The sequence below is a fragment of the Protopterus annectens genome, chromosome 5.part0 (genome assembly GCF_019279795.1).
Source record: "Protopterus annectens isolate FY-2018-M chromosome 5.part0, PAN1.0, whole genome shotgun sequence".
Classification (NCBI taxonomy): Eukaryota; Metazoa; Chordata; order Ceratodontiformes; family Protopteridae; genus Protopterus; species Protopterus annectens.
This window is the reverse complement of record NC_056735.1, coordinates 530187920-530210469: the sequence shown is the minus strand read 5'-3', so window position 1 is coordinate 530210469 and position 22550 is coordinate 530187920.

The following is a 22550-nucleotide window of genomic DNA, read 5'->3' as shown; positions in this document are numbered from 1 at the left end:
GGGAGACTTTAATTACCCCACTTTAGACTGGGAATCCTACACCACCTCAAATCTGCCAGAACAGAGATTCATGGACTTTGTAAATACAAACACCCTTGATAAAATAGTGACTATGCCCACTTGAAGCTACAACATACTGGACCTCGTGCTTACAAATATGGGAGAATGCTGCACTCTTCCCAGTGTTTCATCCTCTTTGGTAAGTGTGATGATATGGGCAAGTGCCAGCATAGCCAGCTGGAGTTTTGTAAAGAATTATATGTCATTTGTATATCAAACTGATTTGTGCAGATGCTTGTGCTGAAAATGTATTTGTGAGCTTTGCTTGAGTTAAAATGTATCAACAGTGCACCCTGCTGAAATGGAAAGAAATGTACATGTATAACTGTAACTGAATTAAATGTTTATGTTTTAGTACAGGATACAGCGACAGCAAAAAGTTAACCAGCTGGCTTATTTTAACAAAAATAAAAGAAATGTAAATGAGCTGTTAAAACATTAAACCATTAAAACTTCACCCCACAGTGCTGAATTGAACCAGAGATGTTATATCTGAGAGAAGCCTTTGTTCATTACCTCAGTAAAAGAGGGGAAGCTTCAGGGCACTACCATAAACATATAGATGTGTATTGTGGCCATCTATGTCTCCTGTCTGTCTCAACGTCAGAGGGAATACTGCAAGAACCTAGAGTCAGGTAATCAGATGAGGTCATTCTGACAGCCCTCCTGGAAATTATGTTTTAGATATTAAAAAGACAAATCTCAGAGTACTGTCCTTTCTGTTTTGGGGAGCCTGACTAGAAAGACCCTCACCCACAGCATCTTGCCTTGCTGTAGTTAGTAACTTAATTAGGGAACAGTACATTTTTCTTAGATTCAGTTAGGAATATAGTGAAGCTGAGTGTTTTCTTTATTTGTATGAGTCTGTCCAGCAATGTTACCTTCAATATTTTCTGTGATTTGAACTCTGTGGTTTACTGTAAATGTATATTCAGTATTTTCATGCTCTTTTATTATTTATTATTAAATATATTTACACTTTTGTTGTGGCTGGTCCTTGTAGAAAGTATTTAACCTTTGAGAGTGCTTATATTTATTTGGTGACACTGTATGGGTCACTCTTGAAGGCTTAGCCATCTTGGTGAGCTGCTACCATTTGTATTAGTATTAATATTACACAATATAATTGGCCACCCTTTGTTAATGGCTTTAGAGTAACTGACTGTGGAGAGTCTGGTGGCGGTGAAAATTACCTTATAGTCTGGACAGAAGGGGGCATAGCTAGTAAACCTGAATAACTGGGTTTACAGAGAGGGTAGTGAAGGACTTTGCATGGACACTCATCTAAGGACCTAACCCTACAGCTGTACCAGTGAGCAGTCTTACTGGGGACCTGGAGGGAGACAGATATTGAGACATCCAGACCACAGGCTAAGTCTGTTCCCTGTATGCTCTTAAGGGAAATTGTGCTTGATGCAGAGATGTCTGCATCTGGAAATACTGTGTGTATCATTTGTATTCCAAGAGCACATCCCACTCCAGTGTCAGTGGTGTGGATTCAGGCTCCTTGATTACTGCCCCAGCATGGGGATGACAAATATTGGTGGTCATCACATGTTGGTAGCAGTGGCAGGCATCACAGTATGGTCCAGCCATAAATCTTTCTCCTTCAAAATCAAAATCAACTCCATAACCTCATTAAAATCATGACCAATTCAGAACTAATCCAAGGCAAATTACCTTTTATTAATTCAGGGACTGTCAAAATGTAATGCCCCTCCAAACCCAGAGAACACAGCAGTCTATGCTGGATTTCTATGAGAAACTCTGTAAAATCATGTCAATGGCTGCATAGAGGCTGCTGTACCTACCAGAAGTAAGCCCAAGAATAGCCCTAGAAACAATTCACTCTGGTGACATCACAAATTAAACAGGATATACAACAGAAGGAAAATATTATAGCAGAAATCAGGAAGGGTAATTCCCATGAAGATAAAAACTCACTCACCAAACTAAATAGGCAACTTACTGGGCTAATTAGGTCAATCAAAGTCATCTTTGAGTTGAAGATAGCTTCCCAGGTGAAAGATAACCATAACACCTTCTACAGCTATGTCAAAAACCTTAACAGCAGCACACAGCTATGTACTGAACTGCTGGTTAATGGTGCCACATTCACTGAGTCTGGTGATACAGCAAACATGTTAGTGGACTAATTAATTTCTAACTTTACTCACTCTCACACCAAACATCCCCTCAAAAGTAGCCCAAACATAACTCCTCCTATAACTATGGTGCACGCACTGGCTGCACTCACTAAAGCCAGGAACACAACCTCAATAGGCTCCATAACATCCCATGATGCCTCCTGAATAGTCTAAAATATGAATTATCAAGACCCCCAGAGTCATTATTTAGTTATAGTCATAAAACAGGCTTTGTGCCACATGAATGAAGGACTGCAACAGTCATCTCCCTTCAAAACCGAGAAACTTCAACAAATACTGGAAACCAAAGATCCATTAGTCTGACTAGTCTTATTTGCAAAGTCATGGGAAGAATTATCATGGAAATTATTAATAAGGAGATAGCAGACCTCCAGATACTGCATCCAACCCAGTTTGGCTTTGTCAAAGAAAGGTCATACTTACTGAATCTGGTGGACTTTTTTGACAAGGTCACTACGGCAATGGATGAGGGAAAATGGTACATACTGCCTACCTAGATCTGGCTAAATCATTTGATACAATACCCCACTAAGGCATGGTCAACAAACTTACAGAACTAGGTATAACCCCCTTTATAACATCCTGGATAGCTATCTGGCTCAGTGATAGGACCAGAGAGGTTAGAATCAGTGAGGCCACCTCCACAAAGAGGCCAGTAACCAGTGCAGTCCCCCAGAACTCTCTGCTGGGGCCACAACTCTTTGACATCTACTTCTCTGATGTCAAAGCCAATGTTAAAGGCTTTTGGCCAACCAAGTTTGCAGATGACTGCAAACTGGGAGCAGTCATTGAATCCCCCCAAGATGAGAACACACTTCAGGAAGTTCTAATACAGACAAATGTGTGATGCCAAAGCCACAGTTTAAAACTCAACACTGAGAAAATACATTATAGTACCTTTTGAAAAGTCTACCAACCTGGGTTACTTATGTCGTCAATAAATCACCCTTAAAAGTTGATTCACTAGTTAGGAATCTGGGAACTCATGTAAGTAGTAACCTAACATTTAACCAAAATGTGTCTTAGCTAGTTAGAAAATCCTTCCATGTTGTTTGACTTATAAGCAAAGACATGGCATCTAGGTTTAGAAATGTCATGATAACACTGTACTCAGCCCTCATCAGACTCATCTTAGAGTATAATGTCCCCTTCGGTATACACCTGGCCATGCACACATTTACCAAATGGAACATCCACAAAGGCTCCTTACAAAAAGAATACAGGGAGTAAGCACAATGTCCTATGCTCATCACCTCAAAACTCAGTCTTTTTTTGAACGCTGATCTTTGCCTGTCTTACAAGGCATCCTTGGACCTTGTTTTGATAAACATTTTGTACATCCACAAAACCAACAGTATCAGAACTACTAGACTTAAAGACCTAAATTTTGCTTGAGATGTAAATAGGATATATTGGAGATAAAGATATGTTTCTCAGAGAATTCCCATTTCCAGTAACAGGCTCCCCATTCATGTGAAGCAGAGTTCCTCCCTGTCCCTATTTAAGTGAAACTTGGACCAATGGATGGGTAATTGGAAATTCACTCCTGGACTGGCTCCTATGTTTCTGATGGACAGAGACAGACAATAAACGACCACCTATATAAATCCAATTTGTGGGTCACATTTGGGATGCATGGCTAGGCTTATAAGGACTCTAGTGGTCGTTAGGCTAGTATACACCTATGAATATAAAAGTATTACAGATGAGGTGTTTTTCCCCCCACAGGAAACAACAACCCAAATAGAGACTGTCCTACATAAATAGAGAGAGACAGGTGTAAACTTTATGTGGTAACTGTGTTGGAAATTGAGTTATTTTATGGTTACAGGTCTCATGACTTTAGATGACCTCTGCGTGAGAGAGATGCCAGCTACTTGTACTTGCTTCATGTACACTTCTACAAGCATTTCACAACTTGCTTTTGAACTTATGGCTGTCTGGTTTTAGTTTCTTGTAGCCTTAACCTAGCTCGTATATCTGTCATACACTGAACTATAAAGCAAACTGCTCAGACTTAACTTTGCTTGTTGAAGGACTATGCAGCAAATCTTTTCAGAGGTCCATTTCATGGCTATGATAGTTAATATATTTTAAAAAGTAGTGCATATTGGCAATTTGTTAATGGGAGGTTGGGTAAATGTTTCATGTGTTGTTAGTCTTCCAATTTAGATTTAAAAAATCTGAGTAAAGAAAAAGTAGAAACTAGTACATGGATATTTTAATAGGGGTAATAGCTATGTTATAGTTGATTTTTAAAAGCCTTACACAATTTTCATGGAGTATTTCATATATGCTTATCTGCTTTTTATATTTTGAAATTCCTTCAGAATTTTTGGAATATCATCTATGCATTTTTCTTTCAATTGATTGTGCTCTATTGCACCCTGTTACAACCTCCTTTGTATAGCTCATGAGTGACTGCATTACTTATCTTTTTGTTGTCTATTGACCTACTGCTTATATCAGTTGATTCTGTTTTTGCTACCACTGCCCTCCTACACTCTGTCATTTCTTCTTGCTGCCTCGAACTGTGGCCATAACTGATAGACATTTTTGAAAAAAAGAGAGAATGAGACATCTATAGGAGACATATTTGCTTACAGTGTAGGTATATATTCTATCTTTTTCAAATAGTTTCCAAGAGAGTGACTAATTTCTGTGGAGGGTGTAGATCATATTATCTATCTATCTATCTATCTATCTATCTATCTATCTATCTATCTATCTATCTATCTAATCTAATCTATCGATTTATTGATCCCAGTTAGGTTGTCAAAGTGCTTTTATTTGAAAAAAAACAGGATAGAAGTGATAATAGATCTGATCCAAGTTCATCAAATATGATTCTATAAGTAGGTTTTGTTTAAATGTATGTTTTTAATGGGAGTTAGTGTTTGAGAATGGTTTTAGGTAGTGGGTTTATTTTGTTTGGGGGGTCTTGCTTTTTTGGGTAGTGAAGGATGCCATTTACATTTTTTTGACAGTATTTCAGATGACCGAATAATACCATTTAGTTGAGGTTTTACCTTCCTTTACTACTGTGCAGTCTCAGAGTTGGTATACACAAGTTGCAAAGGGTGTAAGGGTGCAGCCCCTTCTATGGGGGTGCAGGGGGGACTTAGCCACCTGCAAAAATATTTTTTTATTTAACAGAAAGGCTCCACTGAAGAATTAGTAGTGTCCACAAATTTATTGAAGCTCTTTTTGTTCAAGTACCATATAGAACTTCATCAGAATTTTTGTTTTTGCTTGTTTGATGGTTTGGGATGCAAGGATTTTATTCTTTTTTTATTATTATTTTTAATTTTTTGTTTTGTTTTTTTGTCTGAGTATATCATCGTCATCAACCCTCGTTTTCCAATTTTATACATGTGGTTGGGGTATCACATCAACTGTGGCCATCTCTTTTAATTCAGTGCCACTCACTTACATTCTTTGACAGTTATGCCTGAATGTTGCAGGTCATCTCATACACAGTCCATCCAATTCCTTGCTGGAAGCCCCTGTTTCCACTTGCTTTCTTCCCAATTGTCTCAACCATCTTCATCAGTTTGTCTTCTAATTTTCTGAATATGTGCCTGTGCCACCATAATCTGTTCTCTTTGACCTTCTGTGGAATTAGAGCTACATAGGATTCTGCTCCAATGTCCTTATTTCTTTGTCTGTCCCACAGTATGCATACACCCACCCATCTCTGGCACTTTCATCTCCTTTGCCTCTAGTGTTCTCAATTAGCCTGCATTCACTGCCCAAATTTCTATACCATACAATCATGCTGGTTGAACTGCTGTTTTGTACACCTTACTTTTCAGCTTCTTTGGCATTCTTCTGTCACATACTACCACTGACACCGTGTGCCACTTGGCTGTAACCTCTCTGATTCTGGTATTTACCTCTTCTTTCAGACCTCCTTTCTCCTTAACCACCCCTCCCAGATACAGGACTCTGTTAACCTGTTCCAGTATTTTCCATTCTATCTCAATTCTCAGTTTCTTTTGATTTCCCCCATTTGCTGCCATAACAACTGTCTGATTGGTTCTCACTCTCATCCTGGATGCTTTCACTTTTGCATTCCATTCCTCATTCATTTGTTGACATTCTTGTTCAGAGTCTGCTTGTTACACCACATCATCTGAATACAGCAGCTTTGTTGATGTGTCCCTTCTGACCTGTTTCCTAATGTAGTCCATCACAAGTATGAACAGCAGTGGGTTCACAGTTAAACTGTGATGTACACCAACTTCCAATGAGACCCATTCTGTGAATCCGAATACTGATCATACTTATGTAAATGGGTCCTTGTACATAGCCTGCACTAGTTCTACCAATGATTCTGTGACTTCAAACCATCACAGAACTGTCCAAATCAGCTTTTTTGGGACTCTGTCATATCCTTTCTCCAAGTCTAGGGATGCCCAGTAGGACTATTTTCCCATCTCTAGCTTCTACTCAACTATTTACCTGACTGAAAACATTGGGTTGGTGTGCTGCATCTTGATCTGAATCTGAGCTGCTCTTCTTCCATCTTGTTCTGTCTTACTTTCTATTAATGTGTATGTTCATTTATCAAGCAAAATCTCCATAACATCCATGCAGTGTGACAGGAGTGTGATACCTCTGTACTGCCCACAGTTGTGGATGTCCCTTTTGTTCTTTTACACTGGCAGTAGTATGCTTATCTCCACTCACCTGGATTCAACTTTCTCTCCATACTGATATAAGTACCCTGAGGAGCTATTTCTCCTTATCTCACCCAACATCTTTTCTTTTTCTTTTTTTCTTCTTTCTTTCTGCTTTTTTATCTCACCCAACATCTTGATCACATCTGCTATGACCTCATCTGAGCCTGACGCTTTCCCTGACATTATTTTCCTTAGTGCTGTTCTTACTTCTTCTAAGGTGGGCACCTCTTCTTCTTTAATTGTATGTCGTGGCTGGGGCAGTACAGCTTGTGTGGGATTTTCTTCAATCATAAGATCCTGAAAGTATTCCTTCCAGATGCCTTTGATTTCCTGTGAGCTGATGAGATGGCTGTTGCGGGCATCCCTTGCAGAGGGTGTATGACTATTTTCTTTACCTTTCTGTCTTTGGCTTGCAATCTGATAGAGTTTCTTTGTGCCATCTTCTGAGTCATATTCCAGAAGCTGATAAGAGTTCTGTGTTGCCTTGATCTTTGCTATTGCAACTCCTCCCTGCCTTGTTGTTAGCCAACCAGTATTCCTTTTTTAGCCTAGTCCATTTTTTCTATCCCCACTTTTTCCTGCAAAGTTTCTTTCCTTTATGACTTCCTGGACTTGTGCATTCCACCACCAGTTTCTCCATGCTCCTTAGTTCCATACCTGACTCAGCCACATACTTGTTTTGCAGTCCTCACATATGCTGTTTTGAGGCACTGCCATTCTTCAACTCCACCCTTGTCCTAGATCCATGAGTAATTCCTTGAACTCTTGTGCTTTCTCTCCATTCAACTTCCAGGTCTTCAGCCTAGTCACTATTGACCTTAGAATGTTCTCTGATCATTGCTTGCAGCTGTTTGTGGCTAACAGTGGTTTATGCTGTGGGCTACCTCTTTCACTGGGGATGACTTTGCAATCTTTCCCAGTAGGAAGTCTACCTGAATTGCATGTTGGCTGCTGTTGTATGTGATTTTGTGACTGTCTCTCTTGCTGAATGTCACGTTGGCTACCATCAAGCCACTTGCCAGGCAGAAGTCTAAATGGACTCTCCTTCTTTATTCCTATTGCCCCACCCCTGTGGACCAAGGCAGTCCTCATATCCTGTTCTGTCTGTTCTGATCTATGCATTCAGGTAACCCAGTATCAACACCACATCATGTTGCCCTGTTCTATCTAGAAGGTCCTGCAGCTGCTGTCTGAATGCAATCTTTTCCACAATATCACAATCCTACAGTGGAGTATATGTTGAGATGATGAATACTGCCCTATCCTTACATTGGAGTCTGATTGCCATGAGTCTGTCACTTATTCTGATGACATCCCTCACTGTCTTCTGAAGCCTGTCTCTCACCACAATTCTCACACCAATTATAGTGTGTCCTCCTCCTGTGCAGTAGGCTCTGGACCCCAAGCCAAATGGCTTTGATGCACTGCCCTTCCATCTTGTCTCCTGAATACATAGGATGTAGACCCTTCCCCTTACCATCATGTCATTCACTTTCAAGCTGCATCCTGTCAATGAACCTATATTATTCTTAGCTCATGTTTGTCTAGTTGGTTTTATGTCCAGCTTCCACTCAATAGAGCTATCCTAGGTAACCCAAGCTGAGCAACTGTACACTGGCCAGTTAGTATCTTATTGTCCCAGGGCTGCTGGGTTTTTCATGATGGGAACACAATAGCCAGTAGGGGCACATACACACCTCCCAGCATTAACATAGGTCCTTGGTGAAGGTCGGAGTAGGTTGGGTCCTCAACCCATTTAGTACTGGAATATACTCATGCCATTTGGTGACATTAGTCAATGCGGCCATATCAACTAGAGCCAGTTTTTACACAGCTGAGTGGCTAGCTCTGACAAGAGGTGAAGAGAACTGGTTTATCCAAAAGAGAATTTTAAATCTCAGGTTTAGCATCCATCAAGGAGATTTTGAGAAGACAGACAAATCTCAAAACTGATCCAAAAGCTGCAGCTCAGGAGAAAGACTCAGCAGTCCCATAAGCACCCTTTAAAATATGCATAGTCGCATACGCAATAGCTGTCAAAAAAGTATTTAATAAATTCTGTTCTTTGGGAGAAGGATGGTTAGCCATTAACTTCTGCATGTTCTCAAATGATAACAATCAGAACTTTAATATATGAACTTGAAATTTTAAAATTCTGAGTTAACATACTAGAACAATACATTTCGTCATCAACTTATACACTGCTTTCATATTCTTATGGGGAGGGGTAGCAGTTGTAACCTGTTTAGCAGAAGCAGATTTGAATAGTGAAATAACTGTCAGATGTGCTATGAGATTAGAAAACAGTTACTTGTGTGTCAAGGGTACCATGTATAACGTGTCAAACTTCGTGGCAGTAGTGTATTGACCATCAAGCAAAGCAGAAGCAGTAAAAAAATATTCTCTTAAGCAAGTAAGACAAGAATTACAATAGCAGCAGCTTTTGGCATCTCATAATACTTTTTTGTGTAACAGTGATTTCATCCTGATCCCACTGAAAAACATTTTTCATCTTAGACAAAATGTCATAAAAGGAAATCTCTTCATCAGGGACAGCTGATGAAATACTTTCCTCAGAATCAGAGTACTCTGACTTGAGAAGAATTTCCCAAAGTACAACCATCTCCTTGCAATGTCTGTTCAAATTCCCTGTCAGAAAGGGAAGGAACTATTTTTTTCTTTTCTTGCCTGAAGAATGAGACTGCAAAGAAAAAGAATTAATACATTCCTTGTCAAATCCCAGTATGTCTGCCCTAACCAGAGAAACAGAAACAGGAAAGTGAAAAATATTCTTATCAAGGATACTTTCCCTAAAAAACAGACTGAATCATATTGAGCACACTGGTCCCAACTTCCACCTGTCATTCCCAGTCAAGTGATAACCCTTCATCTACCCCTTCTCCTGACACTGATAAAAGTGGTTCTCCCATGCCCCTGCAGTTGCAGTTGATGTGGCTATCTCCCATCTTCAGTGGCTGCAAAAGCTACACCAAGAACAGTGGCTGGAGGCACGAGTGGCCTTATGTCAACTGGCACCCTAGGCAAAAGGGCACCACGGCACCCCCTAAAACACCACCCATCCTGGTCTACCTACACCAAATAAATACTGGAAAAGTCCTCCTAGTAAAGTGGCGCCCTAAGCAGCCACCTAGTTGGCATATGCCTAAGGCTGGCTATGGCTGGGGGCATGGCATGGGTAGTCTGAGGAACATCAAAGAGCCACAGCAGGGTCACCCACCAGTGGCTGAGGCAAAATAAGAGCTGGCCTGCCATCCAAAGAATCTTCTGAAACTTTCTTCCTTATGCATGCAAGGGAAAGTATTACTATGGAGATCGGAAGATGCCACATGGGTAAGGTAAGGAAGAGATGTGAAAAGCTGGGAATGGTGCCTGTACAAGTCAATAACTTCTAAGGTAGAAAACAATTGGTTCTAAGGTAAGCAAATCACTGAAAGTTCCTCACAATCAAAGTATTCTGACTCAAATACACAAAGGTTTACAACCTAAGTAAAATTTCTGGGATGCTTTGAAGGTACCTTAATGTTTATAGACATCAGCTGTGTTTTTAAGCCCTGTGTTTCTAAAGTACAGCCATACAATCCAATTATGCTGTATTGATGAGATCAGAAAAAGTTCAAAACATGGAATTTTTATACCTAATGGGGTTTGAACTTATTGGCCTGAAGGTCCTAAGGTGTAATTTGCATATATCCCTTGGGCCTCCACTACAGGAAGTATTACTTATTAAAGACTCTAGCCTGGATGAGGTTATCTTGCAGTTCTTACTGAACGGTTTGTCTGTGTAATGTTCTTGTCATTTTCTTCTTGCTACTATCTATCTGTTCATATATAGGCAGCCTCATAGTTACACTTTAAATATGCTTAGTCACATAAGAAACAGCTGTCACAGAAGCATTTAATGATTTCTTTAATTCAGGAAGGTTTCACTGAAATGCAGATTCTTCTACCTATATATATATATATATATATATATATATATATATATATATATATATATATATATATATAACCAGAAAAAGAGAGACCACCACAGAATCTACAGAACATGTTGCTGAAGCACAAAATGCAGAAAATGAAAACACCTAGTGCACCACATGGATGTAGAAGTCAAGGCTAAATAAACTATTGTAGATAATACAGTCTGTATAAAGGTATACCTGCTACGGGGCAGGCTTTCATTTCCTCCCATGTGGAGAACTGCATATCCTGCACCAGCACACAAATCATTCTCAGTCCAAGTTTACACAACCTCTGAGATTAGTGTAATAGGGTCTTCTGATAGCCAGTATTAAACTAATATCTGACATTGTAATACCTTTGTCTGAGAATAACTGCATAGGAAGTTAATATCCACATGGGGATGTATGGACTGACTAAGAAGTTTGTAGAAGTGATATTGTCAGTGACATAGCAGCTTTATGTGCTGCTGTTTGTGATCTTTCAGCCATCAATAGTGTTTCATTTGAGAGTGTTTACTTCTGATATTTACAGTTTCATGACTTTAGTCTCAGGATTTCAGGATTTTATTTTTCATTGAGCTATACTGGTGAAATTCTAAAAACATATTTGGTTTTATCAACAAGGCAGGATGTGAAGTGAAACTACTCATGTTGTTGTCTGCTGCTACTATCATTGCTCATGTGGAGACCCATTTTGTTTTACATGGTGACCGCCCATTTGTGGAAGTTGTGCGGCCATGTTGTTAGTATACATAAGTAAGATGGCGTGTGGGACTATACCATTTTGCTGCAAGTATGGGGGTCAGAGCACCCAAATAAATACAGGCTTTTTATAATTTAGTGCCTTTAGTTTGTATTTTTTTTTTAGCAATCACAAAAGTAAGTCTGTTTGGTTTGCATTTGTACACATTGTTGTGACCTTCTTGAATTCAGAGACAGCTGTAAAATATTGCTGCATGGTGCTCTAGCACAAAGTTGTGTAGCACAGTGTAAGGCTGTCTCTGTGACTGTGTTGTATATTAATGGGTCAATCTGGGGGAGAGACATATGCTAATTAGCCATGAACTCTCTCTACTAGAACTACCTCCAGGAAGGCATTTACATGTTGAGTGATTCATTAAATCAGATCAGTATGACTGGCCCTACCATGTCATAATAGTGAACACAGACAAAAGGTTATGTTCATTTACCAGCATGCAAACTAGTATGGAGATTGGGGAGGTACCCCTAGCCAACAGGGATACTACACAGGTGCAGTAAAGGTTCTTTAACTGTTACAGGGATCAAAGGAGGGGGAAACACTAGTTACCAGGATACTACACTTATGCTATAGCGGCATTAAAACTATTATGAGGACTGGGAATGGGAAGAAACACTAGTGACAAGAGATGTTACACCTGTACTGGGATTGGGGCTGTGGAAAGTACTCAACACTAGGGAATACTATAAGCTCCTGTTCCTTAATGGCATTTAAATTAGTATAGGGATTGGTGTTTGGGGAAGCACTAAATTAAAGGAGAACAGGCAACTTAGTGACAGATAAGGGGACTGGTGTGTGTGAATAGTTGTGTTTGAATGTGTACTTGTGTATGTTGGTGAGTGACTGAGGGGGGATATCTATGCCTACTCATTGCAGCCACAGCAGTAAGTTACCACAATATGCAGATCATCAATGAGCTACACATTGGGATAGTGGCTGTGATTCAGAGAAATGCAAGTTAGTTGATAACTAGGTCCTTCCACACTGTGGCAAAGATGTCTCTGAATTGTAAAATACTACATCATGGAAGCAGAGCCATTTTAGTACTATCTGTATGGCTCTGCACTTCCATAGTGGTTATTCACAAAAAGCAACACTACTCCTATAAACAAATACATTAATGGTAGGTTATTTGGAATGGGTACATCAGTATGAGAGCTTCTGTAAAGAAATGCCCACTTTCATGAAATGCATAAAGTTAATGTACTTAATCTTTAACTACATACAAGGTACTACATGGAAATGGAAATGCTTGTATAATTTCAGAAATATATGTATATTATGGACAAATGCAGCTCTGTGCAAACGTTAGTATTGACACATATTTAAAGTTAACAGCACAGTTATTTATATTAAATTTTAAAAATATGAAGGAGCTTTATACATTTTCTGGAGAGGATCCTTTTTTGTGGACACCCTGTTTGGTTCTTTAAAAGAGTAGAAAGAAGAAAATAAGAAAGATGGAAAAAGGGAAGACACAACAAAGAAGAACACTCAGAAGGAACACATTAAGAGGGCTGTGCGGGAGGAGGTATGAGCGGAGGGGTTCTATGTTTTTGGCAGGAGATACACCTTTATTGCTCAAATATTTTATATAAGAGAGTAGTTAGGGCAAGGAGTAGGTTAAAGGGTATATGAGAGAGGAGAGAGAGGATTAGGGAAGTTGGGAGTTGACAAGGAGTTCCTCCCAGTAAACCTTGGTCCATGGGATGTTAGACTTTTCCACTACATGATGGTGGTGCAGTGAAGGACCCTGATGGTGAGGAGGTGAAGGCCTGTGGTGGCTCGGAGGTCAGAACCAACTGGAGCAGTGAGTCTTGCACTCATTTAAGTGCATTCTGGTCTGGCCAAAGTTTTCTCTTCACTACCTGCTCTACTGCATCTTTAGCCAAGTCCCAACATTCACTGTTAATGTGGCTTATTAGGTTGTGCTATGCCAGGGTGCCGACATGACAAGTACTACTGCCCTGACCCTGAGAGGATGCCTCTGGATGGGCAGAGGGTGAATGTTCCCTGACCTGAGAGAACCATGGTTGGGCTGTTCCTAGGACTTCTAGACCTGTGGAAAAATTAACATAAATTGGAGATAAAGGAAAACAAGAAAACAGAGTAATGCATAATTAAAATAAGAAAAAGAGAGAAAGAGGTAAGAGAGACAAACAAGAAATGGAGATAATATATACTTTAATGCATCAGTAGATACTTTATTGATAGTGATGTCCTATTTTTATTAAATCTTTATCCAGGAAAAATACTCTGGGAAATGATACTAGAAACCTGTGAAAATTCAGTAGAATGATATGAAATGGTAATTATACCTCTCAACTTCTCAGAGAAGGAAATCTGGATAAAGCTGTAAATAACTGGGAACAAAGGCCCCAAAATAGGGACAGTTTTTAAATATTGCTCTTATAAACTTAGAAAGTTGATAGAATAGCAGATTTTATGTTAGCATGAATTTTCTGAAGGGTATGAAGTCTGAAACTCAAATGTCTTTCATTATTTTCTGACTCCAATCCTCAGAGATTTGCCAATGTTTTCCAGAAAAATAACAATTTTATGAGTAACAGACCAAAAATATAAGGCAAAATGTGGACATTCTGCAAAAATCTGGACAGTTGAGATATATGATGCTAATGAGGTTTACATTTGTAGTCTACTGATAATAAGTAATTAAGCTGGTATGATATATGAAATGGTAAAGCATTTTAAATATTTTGCTCATATGGACTGTGCTGCAGTTGTGTACTGGAAGAGCATTTCTTCTATTATACTGTGTATGAATTATGTCTGGATTTGTACTTACAAAATAAATAGAAAACAAGTCAGTTCTTATTTAACAAATTTCTTTGGGTAATGATACTTTTTTATTAAGAATCCTCTTTGCATACTCATGAAGAACTTTACTAATTGATTTAAACATGTTTGCTTTGCTAGGAACTGTAGACAATTTCCTCATCAGCAACATAAAGAAGACATAAAATGGGACATATTAGCTTACCTGTCATAGATGTGTGTTATCACTTATATATGCTTACATGTATTAATCAGTAAAGAGTAGAATTTCTGTATACATCTGTGCTGAATCTACCATCCTCATATGCTTTCATTTACTCAGCAGCAAAGCACAGAATTTCATAATGTATTTGAACTGAATCCATCTGTATTAGTAAATATTTATTGTTTACTGCAAGCTAAAGAAGAAGGATATCACAACTTCTTTCAAAATGTTACATTTTGCTGTGTATGTACAGCTTGTCTGTTGAGGAGGGGTTCATTCTTCAGTCTTTGCATGTATTTCCACTGAAATTCTTGATTTGCACTATGCCTTTCATACCTACCTGAAATTTTAAGTCATACCATATAAAGTTGCTGTGACTGCGGTGGTGGTGCGGTAGCGTTGTCGCCTCACAGTTAGACGTGCCCGTTCGATTCTCAGTTAAAGCTTCTTCTGTGTGGCGACATGCGTGAATGGGCATTCCTTTATTGAAGGTTGTGCATTAGGCCCGGCAAGCCAACACATAAAACTCTACTGCCAATCATTAGCGGACCGGAGTTCCGCTGTGGTGACCCCTAACCGGGAAAAGCCGAAAGACACAAACAAACCATATAAAGTTGCTATAAGCAATACACTTTTAAATTCTGAAAGTAGAAAATTGAACAGTAAATTTTCCATTAGCCGCTGTGCTAGTCATGCAATTGCTACTTTACCCCCACCCCTGTCTCTAAATAGTGTGTGGTGGCTAACTGAGGTCTGCCATCTTGCATGTGTAGTTACTATTTTATAAAAAATGACTGTCTTATATAATTAGCATATTAATAAGTATTTTGTAGCCTACACAAAACAAAGCATGTTTTTTAAAGCTGTCTGCCTGTGATACAAATAATTAATATGATATTAACTGCAGTAATATGAAACTATGTGGCAATGTAAATATGTTCAAATCTGTTTATAAATATATATCTGTGTGTGTGTGTGTGTGTGTGTGTGTGTGTGTGTGTGTGTGTGTGTGTGTGTGTGCGTGTGCGTGTGCGTGTGCGTGTGTGTGTGTGTGTGTGTGTGTGTGTGTGTGTGAGTGGGAGTATATCATGAAAGGAAGAAAACTTAAAAGACAGAATCACACATGGCAGAACAAAAAAGAAAGAATCACAGAACACTCATAAGAGTAAATCACAAACCAATGAATACTTCTATCCCACTAAAAAAAAGCCCTGTATCAATAGACCTGCTAAAACTAAGATGAAATGTCATCTTGGTAGTGATACTGTTAGGGAAAGGGTTATTAGGAACATAATATATAGGGTTATGGTTACCAGCAAGGTAGGGTTAGATTTACAGTTAGAGTTAGCACTTAGAAGTAAGCTCTACCTGCCTATGCTAACCGTTAACCTAACCATAACCGTAACACTAACCCTGTCCCTAAAACACTCACAAAAACCTTTCTACCAAATATGATTCTATCTTTTGACTTACACCTATGTATACATACACACACACACACACACACACACACACACACACACACACACATATATATATATATATATATATATATATATATATATATATACATGTATGTATGTCTGTGTGTGTGTGTGTGTGTGTGTGTACTTGTGCACATTTACACTAATACAGTTGCTGCCATTGTTCGAAGTACCAGTAAAACTCTGAGGAATGTAACTATGTGGTTCAGAGGGTGGGAACCACAACCTCACCACCACTGGGGTGTGACATCATCATAACCAAATATGACTAATATGTAGGGTCATTAGACTTGAAACTGATATTATTGGCAAGTTTGCCTTACCAAAACTGCTTTTTCACATGGCTATGGATTTTTAAAGGAAAATGTACACATTTTTTTGTTATGGTAAATTGAAAGTAAGTTATTCAATTATTACTTTGTCATTTGCTTATATGTGTTTTTGCTTCTGCACAGTAATATTTTAACCTTCATTTGCACAATCCATTTTCCATTTTTTATGCATAGAGAAATTTGAGATGTATTGAACAAATGTTCACATGTTCATGAGGCCAACTTGTTTCAGCACTGGTCAGCACACCTTGCTCACAGCTACCAGAGGTTTATTTACGTGAAACTGTTGACATACAAACTCACATATTAGTACTATTCAAAGAGATAAGTGCTACATGATATTAGTACATAATTGTAAGTGAGTGTATTCTGATGTACTGCATTTATTTTAAAGCATGTTGTTGTCAGGATACATGTTGCTGTCCTGTGGAACAAGGTTTTGTCGTTTGTGAATGAAAAATCATGGCAAAATAAATACTGAGAGGTACCCCATGAATCCACAGATTTTTCACCCTTTGAGTTGCTGTATAGGGATAGGGTGAGGGGGCCTTTAGATTTGATTCAGGATGAGTGGGAGGGTGAGTGTGAATCCTACATGGACTCTGTTGTGGCATATGTCCTAAATCTCAGGACAAGGCTTAGGGAGCTCATGGGCTTGGCACAGGAGAACCTGGCAGGAGCCCAACAGCAGAAAAATATCTGTTATGACTGGAATGCTCAAACCCAAGAGTACCCTGTGGGACAGCAGGTTATGGTTCTCATGCCTGTTAGACACAATAAGCTGCAGCCAGTTTGGGAGGGACCCTTTAAAGTGGTAAGGAAGGTCAGTGATGTTAACTACATGGTCAACCTGCTAGGCAGGAGGCAGGGGCACAGATTGTACCATGTTAACATGATGAAACCTTACCATGGTGGGGAGGTCCTGGTGCTGAGTATTTGCAGTGGATGGCAGGAGGAGTCTGAGGAGGATATATGGCTATATCGAGCCAGCCAGAAAAATGAAACGTTACTAAGCTAAAGCCTAGGATTGTAGGTATATAAGATGACAGTGCAGCACTATAGAGGGGTCAGCAATGCCAATGCAGATGGTTTCTTAAGACAGGGTTTGGGTTAACGTATTCCCAGACAGGCTCATTCCTCTTAAGCAACATTTCTCCAGGGTCACTTAAAACTAGCTTGAGTCTTCAAAGGGGTAGAGATGTGACAATGTGAGATATTGCCAGCTATACCAGAAGAAGATGATATTAGTACATAATTGTAAGTAAAGAAGTAATAGCTTAGCGGTAGAGTTGCCGGCCTAAGAGTAGGCAGGCAGGGTTCGAGCCCCCACAACAACCTTTTCTCGCAGATATACCCCAGGGATTACCTCAGTGTCACTGCTCGACAGAGGCACAGCAAAATAATGGGTATAGTTCCCCATACTAAAGGGGTGGCGTAAGCCACAAAACGATGGGCTAGGCTTGTAAATGCCCTAGGGCAGATAGCCTAGTATGAACCTATGAACCTATGAACCTAAGATGTAAGGCAGTGGATGTTTAACATCTGCCATCACAGCTAGCTGGAATTTTTTAAAGAATTATATGTATATCAAACTTATTTGTACAAATGCACGTGTTGAAAATTTATCGGTAAAGTTATTTGTGCTAAAAATGCATCAACGGTGCATCCTGCTGGACAGAAAAGAAATATACATTTATATCAGACTGTACTGTTGTAAATAGGATACTGGAAGAGAAGAGGTCAATCTCAGTCCAACTAACTTTGAAAAATAGTAAGAAATTAAATTATTTAATTTAGGCCATAAAGATTGTATCTTACAGTTCTGACTGCAGCCAGAGATAAAATGTCTGTGCCAGAGAATGGGTTATTAACTCCTGTAGGAAGAGTGGAAGTGTTTATTGTTTTATAACTTCCAGAAGCTGCAACAGATCTTAGCAAAGCTCTATGTGTGTGCACTATTGACACATAGTTTCATAGTTTCATAGTATAGTACTAGGCTATCTGCCCTGGGGCATTTGTAAGCCTAGTCATAGTGATGTGGCTTTTGCCACCCCATGAAATGGTACAAAAAATGTACAGAATAAATTTAGAATACTGTGCCTCTGTCTAGTAGTGACACAATGAAGGTCCCCTTATATAATAGAATTAGTTTACTATGCCCCTGTCTAGCAGTGACACAGATGTGACCCCTGGGGTAAACTTACGATCTCCCATCCACTCATCAAGATTTCTCTTGAAGAAAGTCAGTGAGGGGCTCTGCCTAATACGAACTGGGATCTTGTTCCAAAGCATGGGAAGCCTCTGGGTTATGAATCTATCCCTCCAGCATGTCCTATTCATACTTGTGCCGAGGTTTAAGTCTTTAGCTCTCATGGTCCTGATAGATTTGGATTTTTTGAGGTGGAGCATGTCCATCAGATCCTGATTGGACATGGCCTTGTACGTCGGGCAGAGATCACCTCTGAGCAGGTGGTATGCTACTGAATAGAGCTGAAGTTTCTTTAGTCTGGCAGAATAAGACATATAGCACAGCAACGACAGCAGCAAGATGAAATGCAATAAACAACAAGCTGGATTCACCAAACACGATTTATTCTGTAAAAAGCTTGACACTCTGACGTCTCGGCCTTAGCCTTCCAGGAGTATAATGAAAAGTGAAACAGGCTTATCTTATATACAAATCTAGGTACATTAATCAAATCAATAAAGCAATTATCTTATTAAAAAGTATTAATTAACTAACCAAAGTTTTCCAATTAAAATCTTCATTGAGCCCATTAGGACACAAAGTTTTAAACTTTAAAATGTAAACAGTTTCTTTATATAATAACATCTGTTTGTTCCTTAATAAATCAACATCATTACTTAATATTTGTTCCAAAATTGATGCTTTTAACATTTTTTCATCACTATTGTGCATTTCGAAAAAATGTCGTGCAACAGGACTTTCATTCTTAACATTAATTATGTCCCTAATGTGTTCTAACAATCTAACCTTAAAGGGTCTTTTAGTTTGACCTATATAAAATTTTTGACAGGGACATTTTAATGCATAAATGACTCCCTCTGTTTTACAACTAAAACATTTATTAGCTTTAAAAGGGATGTTGTTTATATAATCAAAATTAAAAATAACAAAGCTGCAAGCCTTGCATTTACCACACTGATAAGTGCCTGTAGGTCTAACTTGTTCTATCATGGTATCAATAGGCATGCTGAATCTACTTCGTACCAATAAATCTTTAATATTTCTGCCCCTTTTATATGAAAATTTTAAATCAACATTTAACCATGATTTCACATCATTTAAAGTGCTAAAATGTTTCCAAAACAAGGATACAATTTTAACCAGTTCAGGAGTGTAGCAACCATAAGTGGTAACAAAATACATAGTTTCTCTAACAGCTTGATTGTTTCGACTAGTGTAGAATTTTGATATTTTTTTTGATAATCTATTTTGTTTATTAATATAATCCCATAATTTGTTAAGACTTTCCTCCAGATTAGATACATTATACCCTCTTTTCAAAAATGAATTGTACACAAAATCCAATTCCTTCCTAAAGATTGTTTCATCATTACATAACCTAAAACATCTTAACATTTCTCCATAAGGTAAGGAATTTATGGTATGTGGAACATGTCCACTAGTTCCATGTACATACAATGTGTAACCTTCAAACTTTCTATTCACAGAAGTTATTAACTTATAACCACTAGAAATATCAAGAACTACATCTAAAAAAGGAATTCGTAGGCCCAATTGTAACCCATCAAAGTCCAGTGAAAATCTATTGCACTTCAAATCAGAAATAAATTCTGTAGCCATGGACCGTCCACCTTCCACTAAAAAAATTAAGTCATCTACGTATCTGTAGTATCTGATAACATGTTGTAGAAAAAACTTGTGTTTATAAATATATTCAATTTCAAATAAACCCATGGCCAGATTGGCATACATAGGGGCAAAAGATGCCCCCATAGCTGTACCTGTTTTTTGATGATATATAGAATGATTAAATTCAAAAAAATTATTAGTTAAAGAAAAATATAACAATTCTATAACATACTCTGAAATAGGAGACTGACCCAAAAACCGCCTCAAAGCCTCTAAGCCAAAATTATGGCTTATGTTCGTATAGAGGCTTTTGACATCAACTGTCAACCAATACATATTTTTGTTCCACTTTATATCTTGAATTTTGTTTAAAAAATCAAATACATCTGTTAAAAAAGAGGGTAACTTATTAACATAAACTTTTAGATAATCATGGAGAAAAATGCCTATGTTTTTTAAAAAATAATTATGGCCTGATACTATAGGACGACCAGAAGGTTTATTAAGATTTTTATGGATTTTAGGTAGGCAATAAAAATATGCCTTACTACAGCCTTCTGTCTGGAATTTATTATTAACATCATTCAGATTAAAATAACCTAATCTATGTCCTTTTTCTATCAGCTCCTTATATTCAGATATAGCTGAGTAATATTTATCTACACTACATACTTGATAAACATTTTCATCATTGAGATGTTGCATGCACATGTCAAAATAATCCATATTATTTAAAACTACTAACTTGTTACCCTTGTCAGCAGGTTTGAAGACAATGTTATTTTTCTTACTTAAATTCACTAATATCTTCCATTCTTGTGCTGTCATATTATATTCAATATTGCTCTTAATAGACATAAATTCTTGATGCCCTACCTCTAAAGAGTGATTAACCATCTTAATAAAGTTAAACACATCATAATTAATTACATTCGGAAAGAAATTACTTTTAGAGGAAATCTTATCAGTATTAAGTTTAACATAAGCATTAATCGGCTCATCCGACATACAGCTATAAAAACTATCATTTGAACTTGACGTCACAGAATCTGAGTCTACACATTCATTAACTGCATTTAAACTAAAAAAATATTTCAAGTAAAGTTTACGACTAAACCTAAACATATCCATTTGTAATTCATGTAGTCTAGAAACAACAGTAGGAACATATTTTAGACCCAGATTCAATACCGAAAGTTCTGCACTGCTAAATTCATAGTTAGACAAATTTACCACATAGCTGTTTGGCATGTTAACAATGTCTCTACCATCTTCCTCGTTTGTAGCCTCCTCGCCTGGAAGGCTCAGATGGGATGTAATCCGACTGTTCCCGATAGCGTTTCTGCCTCGTATTATCCCTATGTTGTGGTTGTTCAACCCGAAAATTTTGCCTGAAGTGTTCCGGTTCGTCAGGAGGAGGTAAACGTGGGAAATCAATGTCTGCTGCATCTTCTTCAAACGATGTATAACCGTTCTCTGAGGCAGAGGCAGAAGAGTTCAAAGAACGTGCTCTATCAGCGTCCTGTTGAAATCTCACGTGTTTACGCCCTTTACTGCGATTGGTTCTAGACACGAAAGCTTTGTTCAGTTCGTAGTCGCGTAGGTCACGCAACAATTTGCCTTTTTTTCTATCAGTGTAAGTTCATAATCCTTAAGTTTTTCATTCATCTGTTTAAGGAATTCGTCCAAAAAGGATGTAGCTACACATTTGGATAGGTCATTACACATTTTTTTAATGTCAGCACACAATTCCTGTTGTTTTAGGCGGTCTCGTTCAACTAAAATATGTAACCACTCCGTGGTACAATTGTGAGCTGCAGCAACCCATCTTTTATGAAACAAGACTTCCGTATCTTTAGAAAGATCAAAGGGTGTAGTAGGATCTTTAAATGCACGTAATCCCCTAGGGGTGATCTCAGTATCAATATATCGCTGTAGACCACATATGTTAAAGAAGGTAGCAGTCTCTTTAACCATTTTTTTCTCCAAGTTTTCGAGAAGAACTTTATGCTCAGCTTTATCAGGAACTAGGTTTTTTCTGCCAACACTGCAGAAAGGGTTAGGGAAACGTTTATTACGTTCATCTTCCCACTTGTCCCATAATATATTGCCTTTATCCAGATCTTTAGTCTGGCAGAATAAGACATATGTTGGAGACCCTTGATCCTCTTGGTGAGGTACTTTTGTGGTCTCTCCAGCTGTTGCAAATGCCGGGTGAGGTACATACCAAATGGGGCATTGT